Genomic DNA, 13,501 nt, shown 5'->3' with positions numbered 1-13,501 from the left:
AGTCCATTTGAAACAGCAGTTTAACCTACCCCAACCAATATACCTTGTTCACTTAAACAAGTACTTAGGAATGGAAGGAGTTGGAAGGAGCTGTGTGTATGTGTTTTTTAACAGAAATGCCATTCCATTCTTGGAAGTCTTTCCAAGTTATATGCCAAAATTCACATACTGATCTTTCATCAGAAATTATTTTAAATGATCTATCAACTCACAGCTCCTTAGGTCTGTTGAAAACAATTTAACTTACAAAAGTAAAAGTTACCAGTTACTAGAATCTAATCATTTTCTCAATTTCTGATGAGTATACCAAAAAAGTTTTACCAAGACTTAGCTACCAAATGCCTCTACATCAGTGGTTTTCAAAGTGTGGATTTCAGACAAGCTGCATTAGCATCACCTGGCAACTTGTTAGAAATGCAAAGTTTCAGGCCCCACCCCAGGCCTGCTGAATCAGAAACTCTGGGGGTGGGACCAGTGGTCTGTGTTTTACCAGCAAGCCCTCCAGGTGTTTCTGATGCATGCTCAAGTTTGAGAATCACTGCTGCTCATTATGTCTGTAATTCTTTCACCTGGACTTGTACTTAATCTGATAGTTTCCAAAAGTTTAAATATTGAAATATGGATTTCAACATATCTTTGCCATTTGTTTTAGGTATCTGTTAGTGCACAACACTATTACCACAAACACAGTGGCTTAAAACAGCACACATTTATTTTCTCCCAATTTCTGCGGGTCAGGAGTCCAGGCATGACTTAACTGGGTCCTCTACTTCAGGGTCTCCCACGGCTGCAATCAAGGTGTCAGCTGGGACAGCAGTCTCATCTGAGGCACAACGGGGACAGGATCCACTTCTAAATTCACGTGGTTGTTGGCAGCATTTAGTTCTTTGCTGTCTGCCAGCTAGGGGCCACCCTCAGCTCCTTGCCACACGGGTCTTCCCAGCATGGCCACTTGCTTCTTCAACACAAGGGAAAGAGTCTCTCCTAACAAAACTGGTGCTACAACCTCATCTAACATAATCACATTAACACAATCACTCAATCCCATCATCTTTGCTGTATTCTCTTGGTCAGAAGCAATCCCAAGGTCCCACACCCACTCAAGGGAGGGATGGGGAGAGGATGACACACAGGCAGGAATCCTAGGAAACAGGGATCATGGGTGCCACTTCATACTCTGCCATATTACTCAGTATTTTTTTTAAATGCTTTTGTTTTATCGCATGCTTTACCTCTATTTTATCAAAACTTCAGAGGTTCCATTTAGATCATTCAGTACTAAACATTCTGAAAAATGTTTACTAGAACACCTCTGGCAAAGCTGGGCCTCATGTTCAAACCTATCAGCCAAACCCAACTATGTACTACTTTTTGTCAGAAGGAGTCTGATGTCATTTTTCAAATCAAATAAATGTGTTAGGAAAAATTTTAAGAAACAATATAAAAGCTTGGAATAATATATTTTGTAGCACATAATGTAAGAAAGATTACTAAAAGCAGTCAGGTCAAGATCAAACTGATGCAGAGCGAATATAATTAATCATATTGGAGTTATCAAAACAAGATGATAATGGTAGTATTCATTATCTTCTAATTATCCAGTGTGATATGTGGCTAAAGTTATCAATTATTAACGGGATGACTATTACCGAAGGCAAGTAATGTGTACTTCACACTTCAGTAAATGTGTGTTCATGTGAATATTGAACTCTAGTGGAAAGCTTTTGGGGATAATGCAATAAAATAATGCATTAAAAAGCCAAAATAGCTCCATTTATTTCATTAGACATTATGATTAAATTTCCCATGTATTTAATTAAAAAGAAAGGTATATATGTTACAAAACTAACTGGTCTGGCAGCTAGCATATAATTTTATTTTTTGTTAATAGGAGCTGGAAAATCTTATTATAAGCTGAAATAAGATGAGTATTGACTATAATCGTAATGCACATTTCACAATATGATTTGACAAAATAGGTTTTAACTATTTAATTGAATGATGGACACCAAATTTGCAAGCATGTGAGATTTTTAAATAGAATACATTTTTGTGTGCTTATATGAAAAATACTTTATTTCCTTTGCAAATTTGTTTTTTTATTTCAAGTCTATGAAAAGCTGTAAGAATAATATAATGAACACATGTGAATATTTAAATTCATCTATCCTCCTACCTATGTATGTACTTTTCAACGAAAAGTGAAAAGTGCAAGCTCTTGAGCGAAAGGACATTCTCTGAGCCTATTGTCTAGTAGAAAGTCTCACAAGCTGAATTTGATGATTTCTCATGATTGCATTCAGGTTAAACATTTTTGGCAGGACTGCTACTTAATGTGTTATTGTGTGCTTCCTATCATCACATCACCTCAAGAGGCACATGATGTCAATTTGCCCTGATGTAACTGATGCTGAGTTCGGTCACTTGGTTAACTCAGAGATGCCAAAAAGTACTCTTTCCCTACTCATAATTAATAAGCAGCCCATTCCTCAACTAAATTTCGCCTAATTGTTTGATCATCCTCTGAAAATCTTGCCTGAATAAATAAATATACCCATTGGCCACTGTCCAATGTTGATTTTCTGGTATGCCTTGAAAGATGAGTAGATCCAGAAAACTTTGAGATACATTTTTAAAAATTAACATCCTTAATCTGCATTGCTTCAGTTGTTAGAGAGGCTACTCCTTCCAGTTAGTGAGTGTTGAGAATAGGAATGAGTGTTGACGATAGCTGAAAAGAATTCCCTCTTTCTTAGGTCAGGTGCCCCAGAAGTAGAGCCTGAGACTGGGATTCTGCACAAGTGATTTATTGGGAAGTATTCTCAGGAGAGGAGGAGTAAAGGCAGTAGGAAAGGGCAAGGGAGAAAGCTAAGCAAGAATGCTCTAGAACACAGTCTCACTTTGAGAAAAGAGAATTGGCCTTTTTTTATGCCACGCCCACCAGTCAGTCATTAGCAGCGTCTGGGGTGGCCAGGGGGCATAGCCTCCATGGTGGGAGGGCTCCTATTTGGTCGAGAATGATTCTCTGAAGAAGGGGGCAGCCAAAATCAGTTACCAGCCAACACTCACAGCAACATTCAAATTCAAAATGTTTTTAAACATTGAGCTAACTAAACAAAAGTTATCTGAAAACAAATTTCCTCTAATTTATGAAACTTAGAACAGATAAATAGGTCAATGGAACAGATTAGAGGGATATGCTCATATCAGAACTTTATATATGATAAAAAACATTATTTCAAGTTAGCGGATTTTTTTTCATTTAGAGGGTCTTCTGTTAGCAAGTGAAAACTCCAGCTGTATATGTATAAATTGGCTCAGATCACTGACAAGTCCAGGGGTAAGACACAGTTGGATCCAGAGGCTCAGATAATTTCATCAGTACCTAGTCTCCATCACACAGACTCTGCTTTTCATTGGGTTAGTTTCATTCTTGGGCTACACATGGTGGTAGTCCCTGAAAGCCCAGGCTTACACTTTTACAGCTTCAAGTCCAACAGTAAAGACTATCTCTTCTGAAATAATACCAATAAAAGTCTTAATGCTGAGTCATCTTGACTCTGATCGTCTTAGCTTGGATCATACCCCAGCCCTGAACCAATAACCATGGCCAGGGAAATGATACCAAGGTTGATTTATATACCCAACCCTGGAGCAGGAGCTAGTGTCAGTTCCAAACAAATCGTATGGACTGAAAGGTGGTTCCCCGAGGAAAATCGAGGGCCTGTTATTAAAAGAAGAGTCAAAGGACTCTGGGCAGGAGGCAAAAACAACAGATGTTTTCTATAAACTGATTATTCAGTAAAGATGCTTAGACATCTGATAAGCCATCTGAAAAGACTAAGGTTGGGGAGTGAAGGGAGGCACCTACTTACTCTTTACATCAAAATAAATTCCAGATGATTTAAAAAATTTTTTATGTAAAAAACAAAACCACAAAACTACTGGAAGAAAGCATGACTAAATAATTTTAAAAGCTGAGAGTAAAGATAGCCTATTTAAGCATGACCCAAAACACAGAAACCGTAGTGGATAATATTGATAAAATTTGACCACGTAAAACCTTAAAAGCTTTTGTACATCAAAAATATCATACTGAATGAGATAAGAAAGGTCCACAATGAAGACATAATAGTTATGAAAATCTATATACCAAGTAATATAACAACCATTACATACCATAAATTATAAAAGATACAAGAAGAAATAGATACAAACACATTAGTAGGAAAATTTACCTCTCTCAGTGATGACAGGTCAAGTGGATAAACAATGATAGATAAGATCTTATATATATATAATTATTAGTAAGGAATCTGGTAGATAAAATTTCAACTCTGTACCCTGAAAAAAAAAGAATACTTTCTCCAGCCCCCCCAAGGGCCCATGAAACATTTACAAAACTCAACTAAGTGTTAGGCTGTAAGAAAGCATTCTCAGATCAATGTACAATAAAACCAGTAACAATAAGAAAATCAGAAAATAAAAAGACCCTTCCACCTTCAGAAAATAAAAAGAATGTTAAAATTCTGTCAAACATTTCTTAGGCTTAAGGGAGAATAACAACTAAATGTGTAATCTATCTAGAAACAATAATAATGAAAACAACATATCAGAACCTAGTGTTAAAGCAATGTGCAGAGGAGATTCCATATCTTTATTTGTACTGATAGAGAAGATAGAAGAGAAATTAATTTAAGCATATGACTCCAAAATTATAAAAAGAACAACAAAATAAAGAATAGAAAAGTAGAAAGAAAGAGAATAAACCAATGTGTTAGGAAACTGAAAATAGTAGAAATAAGAATAAATCAAGATGAAATGAATAAAATTTAAAAAATAGCTTAAAATTTAACCAATCTTATTAAGAAAAAAAAGTGTATGGCACACAGAATGACCTCCCGAAGATGTCCACACTCTAATCCCTAGAACCTGTGAATATGTTACCTTCCATGGCAAAAGGAACTTTGCAGATGTGATTGGGGTGAAGGACATGAGGATGGGGAGAGTTTCCTGCGTTATCCAGGTGGATTCAACCTAACCCATGAGTCCTTAAAATCAGAGAACCTTTCCTGGTTGAGGCCAGAGAGAGAGGTAACAATGGGTGATGGGTCAGAGAGACATGTGAGACTTTGTCCTGCCATTACTGGCTTGAAGATGGAAAGAGGAGACCATAAGCCAAGGAATGCAGGCGGCCGCTAGAAACTGGAAAAGGCAAAGAATCTGCTTCTCTCCTAGAGCCTCCAGAAAGGAACACAGTCCTGTGGACATCCTGATTTTTAGCCTGGTGATGCCCAAGTTGGACTTCTGACCTACTGAAATATAAGATAATAAGCCACTATGTTTGTGGTAATTTGTTACAGCAGAAAAACAACAACAACAACAAAACTGATACAATGAGAAAGTGAAAATTCACAAAATAAGAAGTGACAAGGGAGAAATCAACAAAGCATTAGAGAAAATTTAAAAATCATGAAACTAATTTGTTAATTCTATGCAGATAACTTCGGAAACCTGAATGAAATGAATACATTTCTAGGAGAATACAATTCTTTAAAATCAACCCCAGAACAGATATAAGATAAAAATAGACCAATTTCCAGAAAAAGAGGTGAGAAATTTATCAGAGAGCTACTCCCTCAAAAAGCAGCACACTCAGAGAATTTCACAGGGAATTTTTACCAGCCGTTCGAGTTGATAATGCCAATGTTATTTAAACTGTTCCACAGCTTAGGAAAAAAAAAAAGAAACCTTGTAAATGGTTTTCATAATAAGAATATAATATCGATACACATAAATAACAAACTGAATATACAAAAGATATAAATAAATCTAATTTATAAATATGGGTGCAAAAATCATAAATAAAATATTAACAAATAGACCCAACAGCAGTTTTAAAAATAATAATAAAGCCTGGGACTTCCCTAGTGGCACAGTGGTTAAGAATCCGCCTGCCAATGCAGGGGACACGGGTTCGAGCCCTGGTCCAGGAAGATCCCACATGCCACCACAGAGCAGCTAAGCCCGTGCGCCACAACTACTGAGCCTGCGCTCTAGAGCCTGTGTGCCACAACTGCTGAGCCTACATACCGCAACTACTGAAGCCCACGCGCCTAGAGCCCGTGCTCTGCAACAAGAGAAGCCACCGCAATGAGAAGCCCGTGCATCGCAACGAAGAGTAGCCCCCGCTCGCCACAGCTAGAGAAAGCCCACGTGCAGCAACGAAGACCCAATGCAGCCAAAAATAAATAAATAAATAAATTTACTTTAAAAAATAATTAATTAATTAATTAATTAATTTAAAAAATAATAATAAAGCCTATGCGAGTTTTACTCTGTGAACGCATGGATGGTTCAATACTAGCAAATCTATCAGTATAATTTAATAGACCTAAGAGGAAAAATAATATGATAGACACTGAAAAGGTATTTGACAAAAGTAAAAGAGCATGCATTTAAATCACTAATAAATGTAGAAGGAATGAAGGAATTAGAAAATCATCATTTGGCAACCATTATGGTAATATAATTAATTCAAGCTAAGAATCATCAGTGGGTGCTAAAATTAGTATGTGAAAAGTTTGAGGGCTAACAGGATATTTGCAAAGTCTCAGGGTATCTCCCCAAAGATACTTACTAATTACAATGGAAAAAGTAGTGACTTTATAGTGGAAAAACCTGTTAACACCACCAAGTGATGAACATTAATATCACCGATAATAGGACAGATCAACATCCTGTGCCTCTTGGTATGATGCACTGAGAAAACACAGCATCACTTTTGTGGTATTCCTCCCAAAGAAGTATAACCTTATTCAAATCATAAGGAAACGTCAGACAAACTTAAATTGAGGGATTTTCTACAAAAACAACCAGACCAAAAACAAACAAACAAACAAAAACCCCTGGCCACTACAGTTTTTAAACTGTCAGTGTCATGAAACACAAAGAAAAAACTGAGGAACTGTTTGATTTAAACAAACAAACAAACAAAAAATCAAAAACTCTTCTAAAGAAGCATGACAGATGAATGCAAAGCATGATCCAGAATTTTCCTTTGCTATAAAGGACATTATTGGGACAGTGGGTAAATCTGAATAAGGTCTGCAGATTAAATAATATGTTAATATTAATTTTCTTATTTTGATAATTGTACTTATGTTTATAGAAAATTAAGTAGGGGTAAAGGAGCATCCTATGTGCAATAGTTCAAGAAAATATATATAAGAATAAATCCATGTGTTAGAAAACACATTGGAAAAATAGTGGAAATAAGAAGAAATCAAAGACATAATGAAAGAAAGGGAAAAATAAAATATATATAAATATAAACATGTTTATGCGTTTATATTAAATTAGAGAGAGGAAGCAAATATAAAATGCAAACATTTGGGAAATCTGGGTGAAGAGTATGTGGGAATTCTTTGTACTATTTTTGTAATTCTTAAACAGCTTTGATTGTGATGAGGAAAGAGACAAGTTGGTCAAAGGTTGGGGTTTTTGGGGGTTTTTGGTTTTTTTTTTGGTTTTATGAACGACAGAAACTTGAGCATAGTTAAATACCAATGGGAAGATGTCGGTGGAGGGGACAGCATAAGAATAGGGGAGAGAGAACAAGAGGGTGAGAAAGAGCAAAAATGAAACAGAATAGAAAGAATGAGGAAATGACTATGACTGTGAAAATAATACACATTCCATACGTGTAGAATACATGTAGAATGCAGAACGGTTTATATAAATACAAACACAAATCATTCATGCTATTAAGACCTAACCACCAAGGCTCACTGATGGAGGTATTTCAGGTGCAGGCAGGCTAAGGGGAGGCCGGGAGCACAGAGGCATGCAGGAGACTCCAGAGGGCCTCTAGGCCTACTCCCTCATTTCTTAGATGAGGAAACTAGGGCTTGGAGACTTAAAGTTCTTTAGATTACAGAGCTAGTTAATGGCAAACATCATTTTCTAACCCCCAATTCAGTGTTTTATAGGAGCTATCACTGAAGTTGTCGACCAGGGGAGGTACTGTCCCCTCGAAGCCATAGCAGATGTGTAGGAGCCTTTTTGATTGTCTTAAGACAAGGGGATGCTACTGCCATTTAATGGATGGGGAACAGATGTTAAACTTGCTACAGTGGCCAGGAAGACCTGAACAATGAAAAGAGCACTGTCCAAAACACCAAATGCCCTTCTGTCAGGAAAACTTCCAGGAGCTGTGCCTAGAAATCTGACTCCTGGGATCAAGGTCCAGCCCACCATTATTGAGCTATGTGACTGGGCAAGTCACCAATCCTTCTCATTCATCTTGAAAATGAACATTTTATACCAGATGGAAGTTCACATCCTTCAGTCTTTGACTTGCCCAGATTCTGTCATCACATGTGCTTGGCCCCTCAGAGAAAGCCAACAGTGGCCATGAGCTGATTCTGCCAATGACACACAGGTATAGGCAGAGTAAATCCCAAAACTCTCCACTTTGTAAACTCCTTGGGCTGGGCTGGTTCACAGATTCACTAAGCTAGGCATCTAGCATCTTAGATGGTAACTGTGTTCTTGTTTGTAAAACTCTTTTTAGGTACAAAGCATTTTCACCTGCATGATTTCATTCAATCCTCCCATTAACCTTGTGACATCATTATTTCTACAACTCCACTTTTATAAATGAGAGAAACTAGATTCAGAGTACAAATGACTTGCCCGAGATAACTAGGTCAGTAGTTGAAAGATGGAGCTGGGACAAAGCCTTGTCTCCTGAGGCCAAATTCAGAGCTCTTTTCAGGTCCCCTCCCCACTGCCCCCCATTGCCTTGTGGACAAGTGCCAGTCTTGGGCCCGCTCCCTTTGGGTCAGGCTGGGCAACAACCTCTCTTCCCCTCCTCCTTCTCTCAGACCAGATCAGAAATCAACTAAAGACAAACAAGAGGACCACAGGCTTGCTCTCAGCTTCCTACAAAACAGCTTTCTGACACCAGCGATGGATGGACAACTGATTTGAAAGGTAGTCAGCTCTGTCACTAGGGGTGTTTAAGGAGACATTGGAGGACTCTCCGGCAAAGATGTGGTAGAGGAAATTCCTGATTTGCAAACTAAAAAGTCTCTGAGGTCCCTCCAAATTTGAAGCAGAGGCCTCTGTGCTTAGGAAGACAGCATGGTTTGGAAGCTGGCTGGGCAGAGACCCAGGCTGTGGAATAGAGACAAGTCTGGAGAAGGAGAGAAAGAAAAAAATCTGAGAGAGACTGTGAAGACGAAAGCAGACTCTTATCTTCCAAGAAAGAGACTGGAGCCCCAACAGGAATGGGGAGACAAACTGGGTTGATGCCTAAGTAGAAAGCTAGGGGAAATGTCAGTATTTCTCAAATAGTCTTGCCCAGAAAATGTGTCCACAAACACCCAGCCAGACTTCACTGCCTACAACTCAGGCAACACAGACCAGAAACAGAGGAGCAGTCTCTTGAGAGAAAAGCACTTGAATTGAGTTAAAAATATATTAAATTCACAATCAATCAAAAATGCTAACAGCTCAGGGAATATCTTTGGATTAGACTTCTTCCATTTCCCTGAGAATAAGTGGGAAGGGATTTTTTTTTTAAAGCATTACCTGAATCAACATGCAGCGGTGGAGGGTGGGGAGGACTGGCCTTCAGTGGGAAATCTGCATTTCATCTTTCAGCTGGAGCCATATTTTGAATGTAATTCTAGGAGGAGTTCTGGGGACTACTGCTTTTCTTACAATGGAAACCAGGTCCAGAATGTATCTTGGCAGACTAAAGTAATAAACAGTTTCAGGTGAAAAAAGAATTCACATTTACAGTATACTACAGAATGCCCTTTTCCCAAAATCCTTTAGAAATCTCGTTCAAGTCCTCTTTTCAACCAAGGGTACAAAGACTTTAATAAGTTTAGAAGAAATGGTTTTAAAATAACTCCTTTTCTTACACATGTAAAACACTGAGAAAATACAGATGTACCAAGAGAAGGAAATAAACATTACATGTTTCTCCACCACCCAAAAATATGCATTTTGGTATGTTTACTAGATTTTTTAAATTTTAGGTTTTTGAATAGTTCAAAATCAAAGTGGTATTAAAAAGATATTCCTGGGCTTCCCTGGTGGCGCAGTGGTTGAGAATCTGCCTGCCAATGCAGGGGACACAGGTTCGAGCCCTGGTCTGGGAAGATCCCACATGACGCGGAGCAACTAGGCCCGTGAGCCACAATTACTGAGCCTGCGCGTCTGGAGCCTGTGCTCCGCAACAAGAGAGGCCGCGATAGTGAGAGGCCCACGCACCGCGATGAAGAGTGGCCCCCGCTTGCCACAACTGGAGAAAGCCCTCGCACAGAAACGAAGACCCAACACAGCCAAAAATAAATTAATTAATTAATTAAAAGATATTCCTTAAGAAGTGTTGTCTCCACCCCTCCTCCCTCTATCATGTTTCTCTCCCACTCCCACCCTCGTAGGTGAACACTTTTGGTCGTTTGTGTATCCTTCTATTGTTCCTTAATGAAGATACAAATACAAACATAAATTCTTATTTTACACCTCTCTTACTGTAAAAGGCAGCATATTACATGTACTGCATCTAGCATTTTGCACTTGACAATATATCCTAGTTCAAGTTTTTTCATGTGTTTATGCAAACATTTTAGTTTTTTACTAAAATGGGATCATACTTCTGTAATTTGCTTTTTTCACTTAAGAATTTTTATGGAAATGTTTGCATATCATCAAATACTCTACAGCATGATTTTTAAGGGCTATGACATCAGGAAAAAGCCCTGGTTTACTAATATGGCTATCTTTTGCCTCTCCCAGGATAATCTCTAGAATAATAAAGAAAAATGCTCTGGCCCCTGGAGTCAAGAGGCTTATGGATGTGTTCCAGCTCAATCAGTTACCAGCTGTCTGCACACAGGTAAGACTGAGGCTGTGAGCATTGGTTACCAACACTTACTCCTTCTCACCCACAATAATGCCATCCTGGCCTCTAACCCAGGCATGTAGTGAAGATTAAATGAGACGATGCGTAGGAAAAGACCATTCAATGTGAGTCAACAAGGTGTTAAAATATTGATATAGCTACACCGTATACACATGCATACACCCGTACCTGCACAAGTATCAGCATTTTAATAGGGAACTCTTTCAGTTACTATTTTATGTTTTTTCAATAAACATTTTTTGCCAAAATGTGAGTCTTCGAAAAACATTTTTCTTTTTATATATTTAATGTATATGCATTATAGAGAAATTAGGGGGGAAAAGGAGAAAATTGAAATAATCTGTAATTTATTTATAAAAATCCTTCCAAATTTTTCATATATAGACATTCATGAATGTGTGTGTACACACACACAGACACACATACACATAATTTACAAAACTGGCCTCATATTGTTTATTTTGTTTTGTAATCTCCTCTTCCCACTCAATAATATACTATAACTACTGTTTCATATTACCAAATATAACTTTATTGTTATTATTAGCTACTTTGAATTCTATTGTATTAATAAATATACCACACTTTGTCTAACCAATCCACTTTGCCTGGAAATTTAGATTCTTTTGAGATTTTTATTATTACATATGATGCTATACTGGACATCTTTATAGCCAAATATTCACATTCATTGAAGAAGTCAATTTAGAACAAGTGTTGCATGTTTTCTTTTATTCACTGAACAACTGTTCTTGAGCACCTACTATTCACTGTAAACTGTCAAGGTGCTAGAGTTATAAAGATGAATCTGGCACAGGAACTGTTAATCTAGGAAAAGATACTGAAGAATCACAATTACATTTTTGGCCTCGTTGAATCCCCTAGGTGTCCTGATGTCCCTGGCAGGCCCTTTCACAACCCTGTCTTACTAATACAGCCACCCTACTCCCTTACCAGAAATGACCCTTTCTCTGCCTGGCATACTTCTACTCATATGTCAAGACCCAATCCAAATATCCCTTTCTCTATGAAGCCTTCTCTGACCCCTCAAGAAAGAATAAGTCTCTCCTGAAGAATTTTATGGCCCCAGAGCTCCTGTCGCATTCCATTGGTAATCATCTATATACCTCCCTATCTTATCACACTCTCTGCAGTGTAGGTTCCTTGGAGTTGAAGATTTTGTCTTACTTATTATTTCCAGCTATGCCCAGCAAGATGCCTAACACATAGGCAGTGTTGTCACTGAATGTTTATTGAATGAATCACTAGTACCATGTGCTTAGTAAAATAAATACAACAACTGAAGTTACATTATTGGCAAAGCAGATCTTATCTTAACAAAGGCCCATGGTCAGCAACCTGTTTAAGGGAAGGCTCAGCTGTCCTGGCCCATGGGATGGCCAGCTTTTCCCATGTCCATATTTCATCATTCTTTTTCTTGACCCTGACTGTTAAAGACCTAGACTTAATTCCTAAGTGTCTTGGCTCACTTATGCAGCCAAGGGGCACCATGGGCTCACCAGGGTCTAAAACTTTTATAATTAGGGGAATGTTTAAAAAGAAAAATATGCAAAATTATGAATATTAAATTAGGTATAAAAATTATATTTATTTCAACCATGGAAAGAAATCACAAGTTAGGAATTTTAAAAGCTGACCAACATCACAAAATCTGTAACTGTCTGACACACCTCTGTAATACTTTTTTTTTAATCTTTGAATTTTATTTTATTTATTTTTTATACAGCAGGTTCTTATTATTTATCTATTTTATACATATTAGTGTATATATGTCAATCCCAATCTCCCAATTCCTCCCACCACCACCCCACCGCTTTCCCCCCTTGGTGTCCATACGTTTGTTCTCTACATCTGTGTCTCTATTTCTGTCCTGCAAACCAGTTCATATGTACCATTTTTCTAGGTTCCACATATATGCATTAATATACGATATTTGTTTTTCTCTTTCTGCCTTACTTCACTCTGTATGAGAGTCTCTAGATCCATCCATATCTCAACAATGACCCAATTTCGTTCCTTTTTATGGCTGAGCAATATTCCATTGTATATATATACCACATGTTCTTTATCCATTCTGTTGATGGGCATTTAGGTTGCTTCCATGACCTGGCTGTTGTAAATAGTGCTGCAATGAACATTGGGGTGCATGTGTCTTTTTGAATTATGGTTTTCTCTGGGTATATGCCCAGTAGTGGGATTGCTGGGTCATATGGTAATTCTATTTTCAGTTTTTTAAGGAACCTCCATACTGTTCTCCATAGTGACTGTATCAATTTACATTCCCACCAACAGTGCAAGAGGGTTCCCTTTTCTCCACATCCTCTCCAACATTTGTTGTTTGTAGATTTTCTGATGATGCCCATTCTAACTGGTGTGAGGTGATACCTCATTGTAGTTTTGATTTGCATTTCTCTAATAATAAGTGATGTTGAGCAGCTTTTCATGTGCTTCTTGGCCATCTGTATGTCTTCTTTGGAGAGATGTCTATTTAGGTCTTCTGCCCATTTTTTGACTGGGTTGTTTGTTTTTTTGATATTG

The sequence above is a fragment of the Balaenoptera musculus genome, chromosome 4 (assembly GCF_009873245.2).
Source record: "Balaenoptera musculus isolate JJ_BM4_2016_0621 chromosome 4, mBalMus1.pri.v3, whole genome shotgun sequence".
NCBI lineage: Eukaryota > Metazoa > Chordata > Mammalia > Artiodactyla > Balaenopteridae > Balaenoptera > Balaenoptera musculus.
Note: the sequence above shows the minus strand (reverse complement) of the source record.